Here is a 17,132-nt window from a genome sequence, read left to right as displayed (position 1 = left end):
AAGAAGAAGATATAGCATTCTTTCCAAAATTGAATAAAGTAAGCACAAAGAGTTCATCTAACGATGTAATGTTTTCCAACATCAACAAATCAATTATAACAGCACGAATCCATATCAAAACAAATAGAGATTACGACCGAACATAAAGCGGCATTTTTATCGCCTCTTTATAAAAAGCCTTGACGAGTGGTCTCTCATTAATCCTTACTAATAACAGCGAAAGATATGCGATAGAAAAGCATTCCGGTTTATAGTGTTCCATCTTCAAATTCTAAGCAACAGAGTGTCGACGTAACGCCCCGCCGGCCAAACTGTGTCCCAAATTTTCTGCAGATAGAGATTTTTTGGAGTATCAATTAGAGTTCGGGGACTATGAATGATAAGATTATTTTTATCTACCAGGGAAATGATAAACAAAACTGATTCTCAAAAAGTCGAGAATAAGAGTATTACTCATCATGGAATTGGCTAACGCAACTTGAAAAAAAAGGTCAAAAGTTGTAGACTAGCCTCAAACGCCTAACGATGAAATCCCATGCCCCGGGGTGCTAACACTGAATCGTATATTAATTCAGTGGTCCTGTTGTTGCAGGACCACTAATGGAGATTCCTCTGAGGTGATATTTTTTTCGGAATGGGTGAGCACAATGTCCGAATGGTGAGTAGCAAAAACAAGATCAAGCAGCGATGGGGAATGAGGATGAATGGCATCGACTGCGCGAGGACATCGGAGGAGAGTGTGTCTAGGAATTCATAGGGAGGAGGAGGAGGCGTTGTCTAGTCGGTGGGAGTGTGAGGTGCGGTGGCATTGGGAGGCGAAGAAAGGCGAGGAAGTGGTTGGCGGCGGGGAGGGGACAGCGGCTGTTTCTCCAGCCACTGTCCGCGGAGAGGGAAAGTCCGCGAGGGTGGTTTCGCAGGAGGGGGAATCTTGAGGGAGTGGGGCGGGGGTGGTGTTGTTTCGTGGAGAGGTGGGGTGCGAACGGGGAAGTGAGTGAGTGAGTGAAGGGGTAGGAGGGGAGGGGGTTTGGGCATGCGCCCCTTCATTGGGGGCCAACGCTCGGCATATCGACCCTCGGATGCGGTTGGCCTCTCCGCGAGGGGGGCGAGGGGAGTGGTTGGGATGCAGTGGGATGATGTTGAGGGGCGCGGGGGGTCTCTCGCGGGGGCGGAGTGCCCCCCTCCCCAATGAGAGAGAGAGAGAGGGGTCGATTTCGCCGGCAGAGGGCGAAGTGAGGAAGGCGAGTGAGTCTGGTTCCGATTGCCGTGGATTGCTCTTGTGTGGCGCGCGCGACGACGACGACCAGCACCCGACCACCGCATCCCAAAGCTGCTGCCTTGCTGAGGTGAGTCAAGGTGGGCGGATGAGTGATTCCGTGTGTCGTCTTCGGATTGCTCCCCCGGCGGATCGTGATTTGTGTCTCCGTGCGTGATAGCGGTTCCCATGGAGGTGTGCTGCGCGTGCCAAATGCGATTCCTCCTTCACCCCATTTGACGGAAATCGCACCCAGGTGCATCCAATCGGTTTCTTTTCTCACGAGTAAGAGAGAGAGATATGATGGCCAAATGGGGACTCCGCCCCCCCCCTCCCCTTCAGATACGCCCCCTTTTGGACTCCGTCCGCCCCACTCGCCACTTCCGGAATTCCCGCGCGCTACCCTCACACACAGCCATTCATTTCTTTGCTCTCGGCGGCCGTCTCTCGTTGGCGACTCCACCTTCCTCCTTCGCCTCTTTCCATATCATTCTCCCTTCTTCCGCGTGCACCACGGGGGCACACCCCCTGCCAACCCCCTCTGCTTCCACTCCCGTCTCCTCTGCCGTGCGTCCCGCCGCCTTCCGCCGCGGGACTGCGCCTTCGATCCGTCTTCCTCTCCCATCGATCGACCCGCGACAGCGCTCCCTCTCGGACGGCGCGCAAACCACCGATCGATTCGCCACACACAGAGAGAGAGTGAACAAGCGGTGGAGAGGATTGACACACACGCACGCACGCGTGCACGGTGAGCGAGAGGAAAGCTGCGCGTGTGGATGCGTGCCATAAACGGTGAGGAGCCGCGCGAAACGAGCCGTAATCTCCACGGGTTGAAAATCCCCCTTCCTCAGCGGTCAAAGATGTCTTTCGGTCCGCCGACGGCTCCTCGATTGGCGCCGCGCCGTCTGCACTTCCTCCGGCAACGCCCCCCTCACCCTTTACCCCTCCGCCCTTCTGCGCTTACACTTGACCGCCTTTGGATCTTTCACGACAAGTTATCTTCCTGTTTTATCAGGCCAAGTGACCTCATGTCACCTAAACCAGAACAGGAAAATATCTGTCACCAACAATGCATTCCATAATTTTCAGTGGAATCTTCTCGCTCTCTGAAGCGATTCGGAGAAATATCGCCTGTTGACAATTTGCTGTCAGATTCTGACATAGATGTGCGATAAGCACCTAAAATGGAAGAAACAAATGCCGTAACTTCGGCGGCGGCCACTATCAGCAACAGGGAAAGACTAGAGCAGCATTAAATTTTTTAGAAACACTCCAAGACGTCAGTCAGCCGCCATGGAGATCCGACGAGAAGTTGGCTGAGTAGGCATGTTTAATGCTTTCCTGATGTCTAATGTTATTGCCGAAGCGAGGGTCTGGAGGGAGGGACAGGTGGCGCCTTTGAACGGGTCGTCCTCTTGCTTCCGTCTCTTCGAGTGCACCTGAGCGAACGTTTAGAGGCATCTCTCCCCCCCCCCCCCCACACGGCCATCGCCGAGACAGAATCCAAGGAAGGAGTGTTGGGGGGGGGGGGGTCCATCGAGAGGAGTGAAAAGGCGTTCGACATCAAGATTCTGATGGCCACCGTCTTCCTCATCGTTGAGATATTGATTTTTTACCACCACACTTCCTTCCGCCTCCTGAGGTGGGATAACAGCATTCCTCCGATGAATGAATTAGCTACCGCACCAGGAGAAACGCGGTATAACTTGCAAAGTAAATGAAAGAAGCGATCCTTATTTTATTTATAGGAATACTCAATCTTGTACCCTCACGAGGCGTCTCTCCTCCAGCCCTCACCCATTTCATCCCCACCTCCTCACGCATCAATCTCCAAGGCGTTCGCTGCTTTCTAAGGACTCGAACGGAATGGTTCGTGACGCCAAGGCTATGCTTTACATAAGCGACACGACTCACTCTCAACCCAGGGAATTGAAATCTTGAAATCGATGGACAAAACAGGAGAGCAAGAGAGAGAAGCATCTGCAGCAACTGCTTGGCCGTGGATAGTCTATTGCCGTTGTTGTCGCCCACGACCACTGCGGGGCATGGCGATCAAAGGCGATGCTTAGAAGAGATAGAGAGAGGACACCACTTTTTCCCTTTCACACGACCTGAGGAAAAATAGGAAGAAAAAAATCGAACGTCCCGAGAAAACGTCACTCAAGGGTAGTGGGGCCGGTCGTGCATTGAGAATTGAGTTGTTCTCGTGAGGGGGGTTAGCCTGAATCGCATACGACCAATTTCACGCACAAATCGATCGTGCGAGTCACCCAAATGAATCGCAAGATTTATACCAGAAAGCATCATTTACAAGTCACTTGATCGCTGATAACTTTGCTGAGTATCGTCTTCATTTTTGCTAGACTCTTATTTGCCATGCGATTACGGACGATTCATAGAGCTTACAATTTTTATGGACGAGTTGCATGTTTAATTCCGTGCATTGATTAAGTAGCAAACATAAATTATGTGTATAAGTTCAAGGATAGAAAACGAGGCGTTAACAAATGATTGGAAAGAAGATGACGATCCGAGTGTTTGGAAATGACGGTGTCCAAGAGCAATTGATTCCCGCCATGGCTGGACTTTTTAACTCTAATTTAAAAAACGAAAGCCAGCCACGGAGTACTCTCTCTCCCTCACGGCGGCCATGTTGCTTTTGAAAGACGGCGACCGAGAGAGAGAAGGTTCATTCACATCGTATGGATCGCCGGCAGGGGGCTCCCGCCCCTGCATTTCGTCATCCCCCCACCCCACCCCCACTCCCCTCACACCCCCCACTCCCCCTATTTCCAGATAATGACTCGGAATTTGGAACCAAAGAGAGAATCTCTCATTGTTGTTGCTGGGAGTGTGGGGGTGGGCCGAATTATCCGATGATCTTATTTTTTCGATAAAAATGGCAGAGTGCGCATATCGATTCTCCTCCCGCTTCTTCCATGCGCTAGGAGGGATGTTAGGGAGTTTTCCTCCGAAATAATAGGAATGGAGATGAGGCTGGCTGGCGATGGCCAAGGGAGCGCGCGCTTTCTCACGCGACGGGAGCTCGCATCGCCAAACTGATCCTCACTTCACTCACAATCAGCGATCGCCTTCCAGTGGAACGCCGCGCGCGACGCAGCACAGTCTCAGGGACGGCGGGTGATCTTCACACGAATTTCTCACGGGGTTTCGCCGCAACTATGCGATTCAAACATTGTGCTCGACTCCAAATTTTTGTAAAATACTATTTTAAAAGCACCCATCACACGTTGAACACCCACCGACGATACTATATATGTATATTTATACTACTCAGCATGCTGATAAAGAAATTAGAATATTCTCCTGAAGTCACTTATTCGTGTCCAATTTAGCGGTGTTTTATAGCATCTAATCTACTCTGAAATCAGGTTAGACATCAATTCACAATTAAAATACCGAATATTTTGAAATAATTTGCTCTAAATATTAATATCATCATAATTTTTATGCTAATGCATCCCTCGAGGATAGGCATTAGTTGGAGTTAATAAATGTAGCTGAGGGTGACAATTACATTTATCTACATTTTTTTCTGTGCATAAATGATCATTTCAATGAGTATCCAGCATTAAATGTGGATTTTTACTGGCTCAAGATTTCCAAAATGATAGACTGGAGCATCCAATATTTTTTACCGAAGGGCAAAGTATAATTGGTGGAGCGTTTTCTACAATATTAATGATAATTACGCCGGATTCTTTTTACACGTGGAAATCATAATGCTGTCACATTGAAAACTTTTAGATCTTGGAAGGCTATTTGGGTTTCCCACCAGGTAATATTTGATATTGCTGCGTACGTTTCGGTAACCGAGTCGGGTTCCATCTTCAGGACCAATCAGAAGAGATTTTGAGAGGAGGACCAAGAGTGGGTGTGCGACCACTGCACCGGACGACGGAACAAATTGGAAATCAGCCCTGAGGGGAAGGTGAAGGGTGGGTGGTGCTCACTCGGCGTTCCCGAAACGACACCCGGTGGGAAAGCCGAGTTGCCCTCCAGGGCGCCTCGAAAAAAAATGAGAGACTACTTCAAAAATCATATAATAGTCTCCGTTTTTTGTGGCTCTACACGGATTTCCAAGTCTCTTTCCCATATCTCTCCTTAGACAGTCGCATCACCATCACCATTATAATGCAGTAACCTCGTGGTGGGTGCTAATTCAGTTTAATTGAATAAATAAGGGCTTGATACTACCGCGGATGCATGCGTTTCAGATTCAATGCGTTGCCTCCCAGCTTTAAATTCATTACGGAAAAGGATACGAGACAAGGGTTTCTTCGGAAGCCTTCCGCACTTGTTGCGGCGCGTACATCGAGGAACTACAATTGCAAGGAGGAGAGAGAGAGAGAGAGAGAGAGGGTTATGGCGCGTTTTGGCAGAGTGCGTGACGGAGTCGGTGGCTGCCAACACCCTCTGCCCCATGACACGCACAATGCAACACACAGTACACCTAACAATACTCTAAGTGATAGTCTAGTCCACGGACGACGTTCCTTCAACTTCTCCAACATAGGGCTTAGGTTCCATGGAGGTAAATAAGCGTGACCCGGGAAACATTTCGACGCGTGACGTGAGATGAGATTAAACTCCCTGATCATATGCGAGAATCCGAAGTGAAAAATTTGTCTTTTTATTTCAACCGAAATCAAGCTGATCAATAATAACAAAAAGTTACTTTGTTTTCCAAAATTAATTTTTCTCATTGCGCATAATATAAGCAAAATGGCAGAAGCGCAATCTTTAGAATCCGAAAAAAATTGGCCTTGTTGTTTTATTGTTTTGCTCCGGAAAAAAGTTGTTTTTTGCGTCAGTATGGCTCTTTGCTTTGCAGTTATCACAATTCGTTAATTACACCGGAGCAGGAAATATATTTCACTTGCCTAACGAATTTTATGATGAATCAACTTAAATCCCTGAAATTTTGCATACTTTGCGAAATATAATAAGAAAAAATACCTTTTAATACGTTAATAGCATGGAACAGATACCTCAAACTATTAATTCCAATCGCAAAGCCATTGAAAAATAGCCAATAGATAGCAAATAGAAGTTATCGCAGACATCAGAAAATACAAATAGTAAAAATCCGAATGCATCGAAGAAATGCATTGTGCCGACTCGAAAAAATTATTCATTCCATTGGAATCACTCAGTGCGCACCTCGTGGCATCCGCTGAAGGCAATTATTCCTAGAGCGAGAACGGATGGAGGCGAGAGGGAGCAGAAGAAATGCGTAGAAGGCATGGAAGGCCAACGCTGCTTTCTAATAGAAGTGATGCCAAGAGGGACTAGCGTAGCCCCTTAAGGCAGAGCGCTGTGACCATTATGGACCAACAAATCAGAATTCAAAGCTGAGACTGCAAAAGGCAGAAAAATTTAGTCGGTAATATGCTGACCCCCTCAAAGCCAAGACTATTCCTATTGTTGAGAGTAATGACCCAGAGGCATAGCTAAAAAAAATTGGCCTTGTTGTTTTATTGATTTACTCCGGAAATTGCTTTTGTTCCATGCTATTAACGTATTATGCTTGGAGAGTGGAGGTCATTAACTATACTAGAGGGAATACTCGATAGCTCTCAAAGACTCGAGGACTCAGCGAGATCTCTCTCAAAACCATAAAAAAACGCTGAAATCTTAGATAGTATATTTATTAATTAAAGTAGCGCAATATAAACTTTGTTTGGGATTCAACATTGAAGAGTGCCACTTTTCTACGGTCCCAAGAAATACAAAAAGGGCTTCTCCCTTCCATTCTTCCCCACTATCGACATACGCGGATCGATTCTCCTCGAAGGGTCGAAGAATGGTCGATTTCAGAACGAATTATCTTTACCTGTGAACCATATCTATCGTCTTAACTAACGGGTAAGTTACACAAATCTCTCGCACGAAAATTATTCTATTCCTATTTCCGTGGCAATGCAAGGGAATGTATTTACTAAACAAGGCCGTAGCCAAAGAGTTTCTTGGGGGAGGGGTTCATTCAGAGAGAGGATTTTCTGGGGGGTGAATTAGGAAGGGGTGGACTGGAGACCGTATCTCAAAAACACATCCTGAGGGTTGAACCTCCTCCCTCGACCAATGCTCACTCGATTCAAATCATGCATCGAGATGATAATTTTACCTACAATCCCAGATCGGAAACCAATATGATCAATATTGTATGCGAGTGAAGGAAATATCATTAAAAGTATCTCTCCTTGCGCATAATATGAATGAAATGGTAAAAGCACTATCCATGGGATCAGAAGATTTCTCCTTGCCCACTGATTGTTTTGGACCAAAGAGTGTCGGTTTTTTCCGTCAAAAAGGCTTACCAGACTTAGCAGTGGTCATCTTTCGTGAATTTTACTGGAGCAGGAAATAATGTACTAGATGGTCAAGAATAAACATCAAATCAGTTAAAAGTGAATATGGATGCATGGCAATGGCCACACGAATTCCTCTATTGAGTCCGCGATCAGAGATGAACGAACGGCTCGGTCTATTTGTCCACATCAATAACTGGTCTGGAAGGAGTGGAGGTATTTTCACGAGGGCTAATTCCAACCAGAGATAAATACCGCTGGAAGGGCATCTGATGACAATCGCATCGGAACGGAAGGAATAAGTGATGCTGAAGTGAAAGAGAGGGGTCCCATAGGAGAGGGAAGTGAATTCACCCATTCCCTCTGGTCCAGCAGCCGATGTCATCCCAATCAGCGAGAAAAACAAAAAGAGAAGGAGAGAGAGAGAGAGAGGGGAAGGAGGGGGTGGGGGGAAGGGAGAAAATCGAATGTGGGGTGAATGAACCGTGGAAGCGAGTGCACTACTCCTGCCGTGAGTGACTGTGAGTGACTGTGAGTGGGTGTGTGCCTCTCTCTCTTCATTTCCCTCCGCCCCCAGCCCCATCCCCCCCCCCCCCCCCCCCAAACAAAACACTTTCGCCCCCAAGCGAGCGAGGCTGCACACTGGAATGAACCGAGCGTGGCGAGGTGGCTTCTCTGTGGCCGTGAGGAGGAGACGGAGTGGGGGGAGCGTGGAAGGGGGCAATTACACAGTTTAGGGGGGGGAGGGAGAACCCCCGCGGCGAGGGGTCCCTCGAGCGAGGTCGTTGGGGGTGAAGATGTGGGGGAGTAGGGAAGTCGGTTATGAGTGGTCGAACTGAAAATGCTCGGTTGAGGGGGATGAAAGGGTGTTGGCTGTGTTTGGGGAGAGATGTGCGTGAGGGATTGTGGGAATTTAGGGTAGAGGGTGCGGTAGGTAAGGCAGGAGTGGGGAGGGCCAAGGATTAGAGGAATAAGGGTCAAGGGTCACGACTGGCGTTGGGGAGAGGGCAAAGACGGGGATATACTGATCTAGGGGCGAGAGAGAGAGAGAGAGTACCAGGGAGGACAAAAAATAAGGGTTTCCAAATGAAACTGCAGCGAATCCATGGCAATCAAATTCCATCATTGGTTTTCCTTTTTTTAGCAACGAGGATACTTCAACATAGAAGTCGCAAAACTGGATCAAAGGCGCAGTAAAAAATTAATCTTCTGAAATGTATATCACATTTTTCATGTTTACTTAGATGCACACATAGGCACTCATTCCATTTTATGAACAAAAGCAATTATAAAATTAAATACACGAGAGTGTGCCTGGAGAAAACTGTCCATTAAAGGTATTCAATATGTAGTTCCTAATCTCTTAAGACACCCGTTTTGACGAAGGGTGGTCCATGAAAATAGATGGAACTCTCTTTCGGTGTCCATGGAATCAATGGCGACAGAAATACCAGACGGTCGAAAAAAAACAGAATGTAAAACTCAGCGCTACCTCTTCCATGCATTTCCCGGGACGTTTTTCCATGTTCCTCCGTCTCAACGGATTCCCCGCCCCTTTGTCGCAGTTGTTGGCTTCCACATACATCCGCGAGATTATTTTTTCCTTCTCTTTCGAAAGTGAGATAGCTAGACTTGGCTAAGATGCGTTGTCCGCACTGCATTAATGGTATGCTGCTGCTGGCATAATTTCGGTGCGGCTTCTAAAATGCCATTTTATTACCGCCGGCGACGTCGTATGTGTCACACGGACACGCCCATCGCAATCATCAAATCAAACATATCGCTGAGAAATGTGGTCCAAGGGTGTCTATGTCGATCGGCCGCAAATAATTTATTGCTCGACTTCATCTACATCTGCATGCTACCGTGCAAGTTGCCTTTTGAGAGCGTGGCGAGGTATGCTAGAACAATAGCAGTTTAAAAAATAGTGATAGCGGGTTGGAGCGATTTGACAAATGATTTCGGCTGGTTCGAGTCAAGCATTAATTAAACTCCTTTATATTCCACAAAAAAAGGATTTCCATTCTTAAATAGTAACGGTACAATTAATCATAATAAAACTGGCCCAAATATAATACGATCGGATTCGATTTGCTATTTGTGGAAAATTGCCAGTTTTATTAATATTTAATTATATTTTCCATGAAATTAAGCCTTAAGCGACTACGTACATTTTCATACCTATCCGTTCAGAAAATATCTCTTATTTTATCGTTCCTGTCGAACCTGTGTTTATAAATACCTTCTGAGACGACGTTCTGCGTGTCGATCTGAAAGATATCTGTTCTTAAATGATCAAGCGAGCTAAGCAACCATGTATGCATATGCAGACATGGTTGCTTCAATAAGCGTATTCTTCCTTCTAATATCACTTGTTCCCTTAAATTCACGGGACAGTGTAGCCCAGAGTTTCCCACGAGGCATGGCATGAAGCTTCCGTGCAGAGGACTGAGTTTCGGTCCGTGACAATCGGAGAACGAGTCGAGAAATTGAAGAGAGAGAGAGAGAGAGAGAGAGGTAAAAGGGATAAATAAGTGAGGGAGGCATGACGACAATGAGGGGGGATGGGGATTACTGCCTCGTGTTAGTGGGGATGAAAAATTGAAGAAGAAAAGAAGGAGGGGCCCCATTATTCTTCCCCTCTTTCCATTAGAGTTATATCTTGCGGTGAGTCGGGGGCCGGAAGGACGGACTCATGGTTGGCTTGGCGTTTTCATGGCGATGGAGGCGAAGCTTGGCTCTGCGTCGCCGTGGGTGGGTGGGTCTGCAAAGAAGTATAGGCCAAGTATGCAGACGCGAGTAGAGTCGGTATGAAAGGGAAGATTTTTCACAACGGGAGACGACGGATTTCGCGTCGAGGGGAGGAGTGTTGCTTGTGAGGGGGGCGGGGGGGAGGGAGTCTCGACCGGTATCGACCTCCGCCTCCCCTCCCCCCCTCCACCCCCTCCACCTCTCTTCCTCCTCCCATACACCGACTGCCAACTTTCCCTCGTCCCCTCCTCCTGCTCGCCACATGTAACACCCTTTCTCCCCCCCTCCCTCCACCTTCTCACGTTTGCTCCTTTCGTAGGTGGCCATTGTTTCCGCTATGACTCCCTCCCACGCTCCTCCACACACATAATACCACGTATAGTCAACGAAAAAATACCCTTTCCCCCTCCCCACTAGGCTCCGAACCCTCACACTCGATTTGGGAGACCCCTGCCTGCGACACCCGAAAAAGGAGAGAAGGAAAACACGACTGTCGCCCCTAATTCCTTTTCCTTTCCCACATTCTCTCTCTCTCCCCCTCTCTCTCTCCCTCTCTCTCTCTCTCTCTCTCTCTCTCCCTCACCAAACAAGGGACACAAGACAACTTGTTCTTCCTCAACCGTCTCCAAATGCGTAAAAGTTTAAAAAGGAAGAAAGACACACACACACAATGATTGGATTAAAAGAAAAGCGAAAGGAGAACGAAATCCGTTTTCTTTTTCCTAATCCTCCCTCTGCACAAACGTCATTTTGAAAGTCTCTCCTCCACCCTCTGCTCTGAGCTGTTGTTTTTTTTTTCGGGGGAGGAGTTAACGAAACGCCATTTTTACGAGAAGCCTCAATTCAATGATGAATGCTGAGCGCCTAATTTGCCGCTGGAGAGTGATCCTCTTGCGATGAAGACGCAACGTCCAATTAAACTTGAGCGATCTTTTCATGCCTACGAGGAGAAAATTAAAGGTTCAATGGCCATTTTTATTTATGAGGTAATATAGTAAATATAAAGTAAGTTCAGAGATGAAACTGATTTTTTCGATGCAAAATTAATAAACCGTTACAAAAATGTAGCAAGCATATCTCTTAGTACCTACATATAATTCATAAGGATTTCATTTTTATGGAATAAAACATTTCTAGCCATAAAATATATAAAAAACGATTGTTTTCTGCAATTCAAAAATAAAATACAATCAAAATAGCCATAAACAAAACAATGAAAAGAATACGCCAATTCCATCCGTTGCGCCCCCTAGCAGCACATATTTTAGTCTCCGGGGAAGACAACATTCCAGTAGACGCGATTTTTCTTGATTTCAAAAAGGCATTTGATTAAGTATCCCACGGAAAGTTAATGATAAAACTGAAATCTTATGGTCTAGACGAAGATGTCATTTCCTGGATTAGAGAATTTTTGAGCGACCGCGTCCAAAGAGTAGTATTAGACGGTGCAGTCTCCAATGAGGTTAGAGTCACTTCTGGCGTTCCTCAGGGTAGTGTCATTGGCCCACTCCTATTCCTTCTTTATATAAACGACATTGGCGAAGTAGTGCAGAGTAAGTTACGATTATTTGCAGACGACGCTGTAGTTTACAGAGAAATCCGTTCCAGCAAAGATATAGATGAACTAACGAATGACCTTGCTGCTATCCAAGCTTGGTGCGATGCTTGGCAGTTAGAATTAAATTTGGAAAAATGCGTCGTAATGAATTTCTGGAAGAAGAATAACTCCCTACAGCGTAACTATGTCATTCGGGGCACCCAGTTAAAGGCAGTTGAATCCGTGAAATATCTAGGGGTTAGACTCAATAATGATCTATCGTGGAATAAACATATTCGAGAAATAACCGGTCAAGCTAATCGTAAAATGGGTTTTGTTAAAAGAATATTAGGAAAGTGCGACGACAAAGTGAGAGAAATTAGCTACTTTTCCCTCGTTAGACCACATTTGGAATACGCTGCCAGTGTTTGGGACCCTCATGAAAAAGGCTTAATAACAGAGTTAGAACGCGTGCAAAGAAGAGCTGCCAGGTATGTGAAAGGTCGTTACGATAGTCTTGTTAGTGTAACTGACCTCTTAAATAAACTCGGATGGGAATCCCTGTCGGACCGTAGATTGAAAAATAGACTAAACCTTTTAGATAAATTCAAGAGCAGTGTCTTTTCTGACGAAGTTAACCATATCTTGCGGACACCAACGTACTACGGAAGATCAGATCATATAAATAAAATAAGAGAGATAGATTGCAGAACAGACAGATTTCGAATGTCATTTTTTCCTCGATCAATAAGAGATTATAACGGCAGCAATAGACCTCGTAAATATATTGCATGACTTGTAGTGTAGCCTACTAACCTATGTAAAACTTAAAGCATGTTTCTGAATTTCTATTCTATATTCTATTTCTAACAGCATATAGTAGTATAGTTTGTTATTATACGGGACGTTTTTTGGACGGTGTGGTGTGCATGTGGGAGTCCAAATGCATGCTGCATGCTGGTGATTGATCACCCCCTGCCAAACACCCTAGAGGTGGCTCGCAGGGTATTATGTAGATGTAGATAAGAGGAAAACGGATACAGCAGTAAGGAAATCAGGGATATAACTGTGTTAGCGAAGGAGGCGTTCACGAACAGAAAGGAGCTTCTGAGAGGATCGTTATGTAGGAGTTTAAAGAAAAAGTTAGTGATGAGTTTGATCTGGTGTGTAGCGATTTAAGGTGCAGAAACGTGGACACTTAGCAGTAGGAGGACGAGAGAAGACTGGAGGCATTCGAGATGTGGGTATGGAGAAGAATGGAGAAGGTGAAGTGGACGGAGAGGAGGGGGAACGACGAAATGTTGGACATGTTGGGTGAAGAGAGAGGGTTACTAGATGATGTACGGAGGAGACGGAAAGTATGAACGGAGCGATTTTTTAGCGGAGAGGAGATGTCGAAAACAGTATTAGAGGGTAGAATGTTGGGTAAAAGGAAGAGAATAGGATGTTAATATAGATAGCAAGGGCGTCGGCCTTAGTATTAATTGCGGACGGGAGTCAATGATGGGAGGGTAGGGTGCCATAGTATTTCTTAAATACTCCATGCAAACCTACTGTGATCGATAGAATACAATAATAATAATAATAATAAAATCATGAGAAGGAAAATGTACAGCAATGATAATGTTTTACAGCAGAAGATCAATCAATAATGTTTCCAAATACATTCAGGATTCTTCTCGGGCTCTGCACCAGGTTAATTCAGTCGCATTGGCCGACGCTTCGGAAAACGAAAGCCAACATTTCTAAGAAAGAGAGGATTGCCCAGAATTCCTTGATAAGAAATTCTTCTATCATTGTTCTTCCTGCTTACAATGCAAAGCCACGGTCCTTAACAAAAGTGTTGATCAACGTCATAAGAATCTAGAATTATTAAGTGAAAGTGCGTAGAGAATAATACCCCGAAGCCTCACGGATATCATCACAGATGGACCTCAAAGATAATTAAAGTTATGAGTTTGCCATAAGAGACAGCTAAGAATCTGCTACCTCAAGCACCAGGGCCTCCTAGAGTTTAAGGGTTGCGCGAGATATGCGAATGATAAGTGGGGGAGAGAGGCCGAACGATTAGGACGAGGCTGAAAGAGCACCGAAGGCATTTCAGATTAGCGCAACCAGAGAAGTCGGCCGCGGCGAAACACAGAATTAATGAAGCTCATGCCATTAGATGAGGAGATGAAAAATTCTTTGCCACTCACAACGCTACTGGGACCGAATAATGAAGGAAGTCATCGAGATCCGCCTCAATCACATCTGATGAATCGAAAAGACAAGTAGACGCATAATTTCCAGAATTTAAGAAAGCTTTTGACACGGTAACTCACGACAAAATTTTATACAAATTGCAGTCATGCGGATTAAACGAAACAGTGGTAAACAGGATACGCGATTTTATGAGTGATCGTACACAAAAAGGAGTTCTTGATGGAATTAGCTCTGATGTAGTTAAAGTGACATCAGGTGTCCCACAAGGAGGCATAATTGGCCCCTTATTTTATTGTATACATAAATGACCTCTGCTCCCGAATTAGCAGTAAAATGTGTGTATTTTCTGGCGACGCTTTCATCTATCGTGAAATTAGTGATCACTATGACTTTGAAATTCTATCATAGGATTGAAACAACGTTCATTTGTGGAGCCAAGAGTGGGGATTCGAACTTAATCTGAGCAAGTGCACGGCGGAACATATTTGCAGAGTTCGTCCAACTATAGCCATGTTTATGCGGATGGTATTAACATAAAGGCAACAGGCGAAGTGGGAGTTACGATAAATTCTCACCTGTAGTGGGCAACACATATAAGGAATATTTGCAGCACAGCCCTGAAGAAGTTAGGGTTCGTCAAGCGTATTGTGGGAAGATTTTCGGATGAGAAAGCAAAAGAAATGTGCTATTTCGCTCTCGTCCTACCGCACCTTGAATATGCAGCGAGCGTATGGGATCCGGTGCAGAAAGACTTAATCCGCGAACTGAATGAAATACAGAGGAAGGCTGCTCGTTCCGTCAAAAACCGCTACGGGCATACAGACAGTGTTACCCAGATGTTCAGCGAATAAGGCTGGGAGCCGCTGCAGACTCGGAGGCTGCGCTCTAGGCTTAGATTGCTTGACAATTGAGAATGATATCTTTAAGAGCGACACGGAGAACATACGATTAGAGCCACACTGCATTTCCAGGTCCGACAGAAGCGATAAATTAAGAAAGATGTTTTGCTGAACGAATAAATATGGAAATTCATTTTTGCCCCGAACCATGAAGGACTTTAATAAATGCTAGTCGTAATTTCGTTATAGCATTTTCTTTTCATGCGTAAACGGCTCGTGTCCTAATACCCCCTGCCACACGCCTTTGTAGGCGGCTTGCAGGGTATTATATCGTAATACTGAATTCCATCTAATCAATTCTTAGACTCCTGTAATTAATTGCATAAGAAACACATGGAAAGTGCATAAGAACTGCAAATGACCATCAGCCATTTGCACGATACCTAAGCTTTGTTGTCGTACTCACCAAACGATCACTTGGGTTCAGGATGAAATTGGACAGTAACACGCCTTAAGAATGGAAGACAAGTCGCTTTCCGAAACGTCAGCCAATACGACTGAATTAACTTGGTGCAGAGTAATAACCATTAAAAACCATTAAACCAATAAAATTGAACCATCTAAAGTAAATTTATTGAGTTAATATTAATGATAATATATAATAAGAATTAAATATAAATAATAAGAAGCCGTGAAAGTAACATATGTCATCAAAGTTGATTTCTTTTCATTACGGATTTCCGATTCAAGAAGAATATTGAAAATTGCAATCGGTTGAAAAACGATTTTTCCTTTGCCATTACCATCCCCGCGATTACTAAATTAAAAGATAAACAAATCACGCACGCATGTCACTTAAGGTATTTATTCCCTTGTTGGTGCGACTTTATTTCAACGAAATAGGTCTTTCTTTTATATCATCATTGATTTAAAAAAATAATCATTTCGGAGCACATGTGGGAGTTATGAGAGTATAATTCCCTATTAGCTGAAGCCATTTCGTTGGATCGTTTACTTCATCTTATCATATGCGCAGCGTTCTGCTGATGAATAATGCCAACGCTTAAAGCTTACAGCGAGTGCGCTTATCCTTGAAACGGCCATAGGAATTAATAGTCCTTAAAAGAGATATACCGGCGTCTCATATTGCAAGTGAACCGCAGTGGTTTTATTTGAATGCAGTGTGAACTAGACTTTAATTTCAATCGCTGGACGAAGCGATTTTGTGAATAGAATCTGGAGTAAATATCATTCATCCATCAGTACTTCGGCCTGAAAAGTTTGTTCCGACTGGTTGCGGTAACGCTCGGCCCTAACAAAGCCACAAGGATGTGATTTTCACGATTCTAGGTCTATTCCTTGGACCATCACGTATCTATTAGGACATCTATGAGGGGTCTCCAAAGGCTTGGCATTATTCTAATTATTTATTAGTACACCATGTTCTGTAGGCTGATGATGGCTAATCACGAAAAAAATAGGAAAATTGCGGCACATGCACAATCGTTTCAATGGGTACTTTTATTTTCAAAGCCATATAAGGATCCCTCGGAACTTTGGATTGAATCGTAAATCCCTGCATTCTGTGGCTAAAATCCTCTACTAATCTTGACTAACGTTGCCAACCTCAGTCTGCCCATTATCCGATCGTTTAGATATATTGCATTGATCATTTAGTTCATCTCCTCCGCCCTTATCCACCGCGAAAGGATGGCTGGAAAGGGACGGCTGGAAGTCTAACCTTTTGGCCATCCCACTTTGCCTTTGGTCGGCCCGATCACCCCACACCCATCTTTAAATCTCCATCCCCTCGTCACACCCCGACCCCTCTCCAAGACATTCCTCCTCTCCCAACAAAGACGACATCCCTCCGGCGATCCATACGCACGACTCCAAACTTCGGACGATGAGAGAACCCCTCCAATGGCATTCCCTTCTTCGCCAAAAAAAATCTCAGGTGCTCCTCTTCCAAATGTTATCCGCACGCCTAAGGCACATGCATCGCCGTGCATACATTCACCTGTCTTGCTTCTTGATTCCTGCCTTCGTAATACTTCTAATCCCGACCAGCGTGTGTACACCTTCAAGCCCGTTAAACATCCGACACGAAAAGAGCACATTTTAAAGCTGCAACTTTTTTTCGCAGCCAGTCGAACGATAATTTAATATTTAGGGTGGGGGATATAGTTGTCGTCATTGGCTTGCGCATTTGCTCT

General features: G+C 45.2%; 1 protein-coding gene across 1 annotated transcript in view; it reads left to right on the top strand.

Annotated features, from left to right (window-relative positions):
- Window positions 1–1,194: 1,194 nt before the first annotated feature.
- The window catches only part of LOC124155028 (synapsin), a 70,406-nt gene continuing 54,468 nt past the window's right edge, over window positions 1,195–17,132 (top strand). Inside the window, exon 1 of the mRNA XM_046528774.1 lies at window positions 1,195–1,343. The gene's annotated coding sequence lies outside the window, so the exon portion shown is untranslated. The remainder of the gene's footprint in view (window positions 1,344–17,132) is intronic.

Source organism: Ischnura elegans, chromosome 1, assembly GCF_921293095.1.
Source record: "Ischnura elegans chromosome 1, ioIscEleg1.1, whole genome shotgun sequence".
NCBI classification, from domain to species: Eukaryota; Metazoa; Arthropoda; class Insecta; order Odonata; family Coenagrionidae; genus Ischnura; species Ischnura elegans.
Note: the sequence above shows the minus strand (reverse complement) of the source record. Positions and strands in the feature narration are given on the sequence as shown.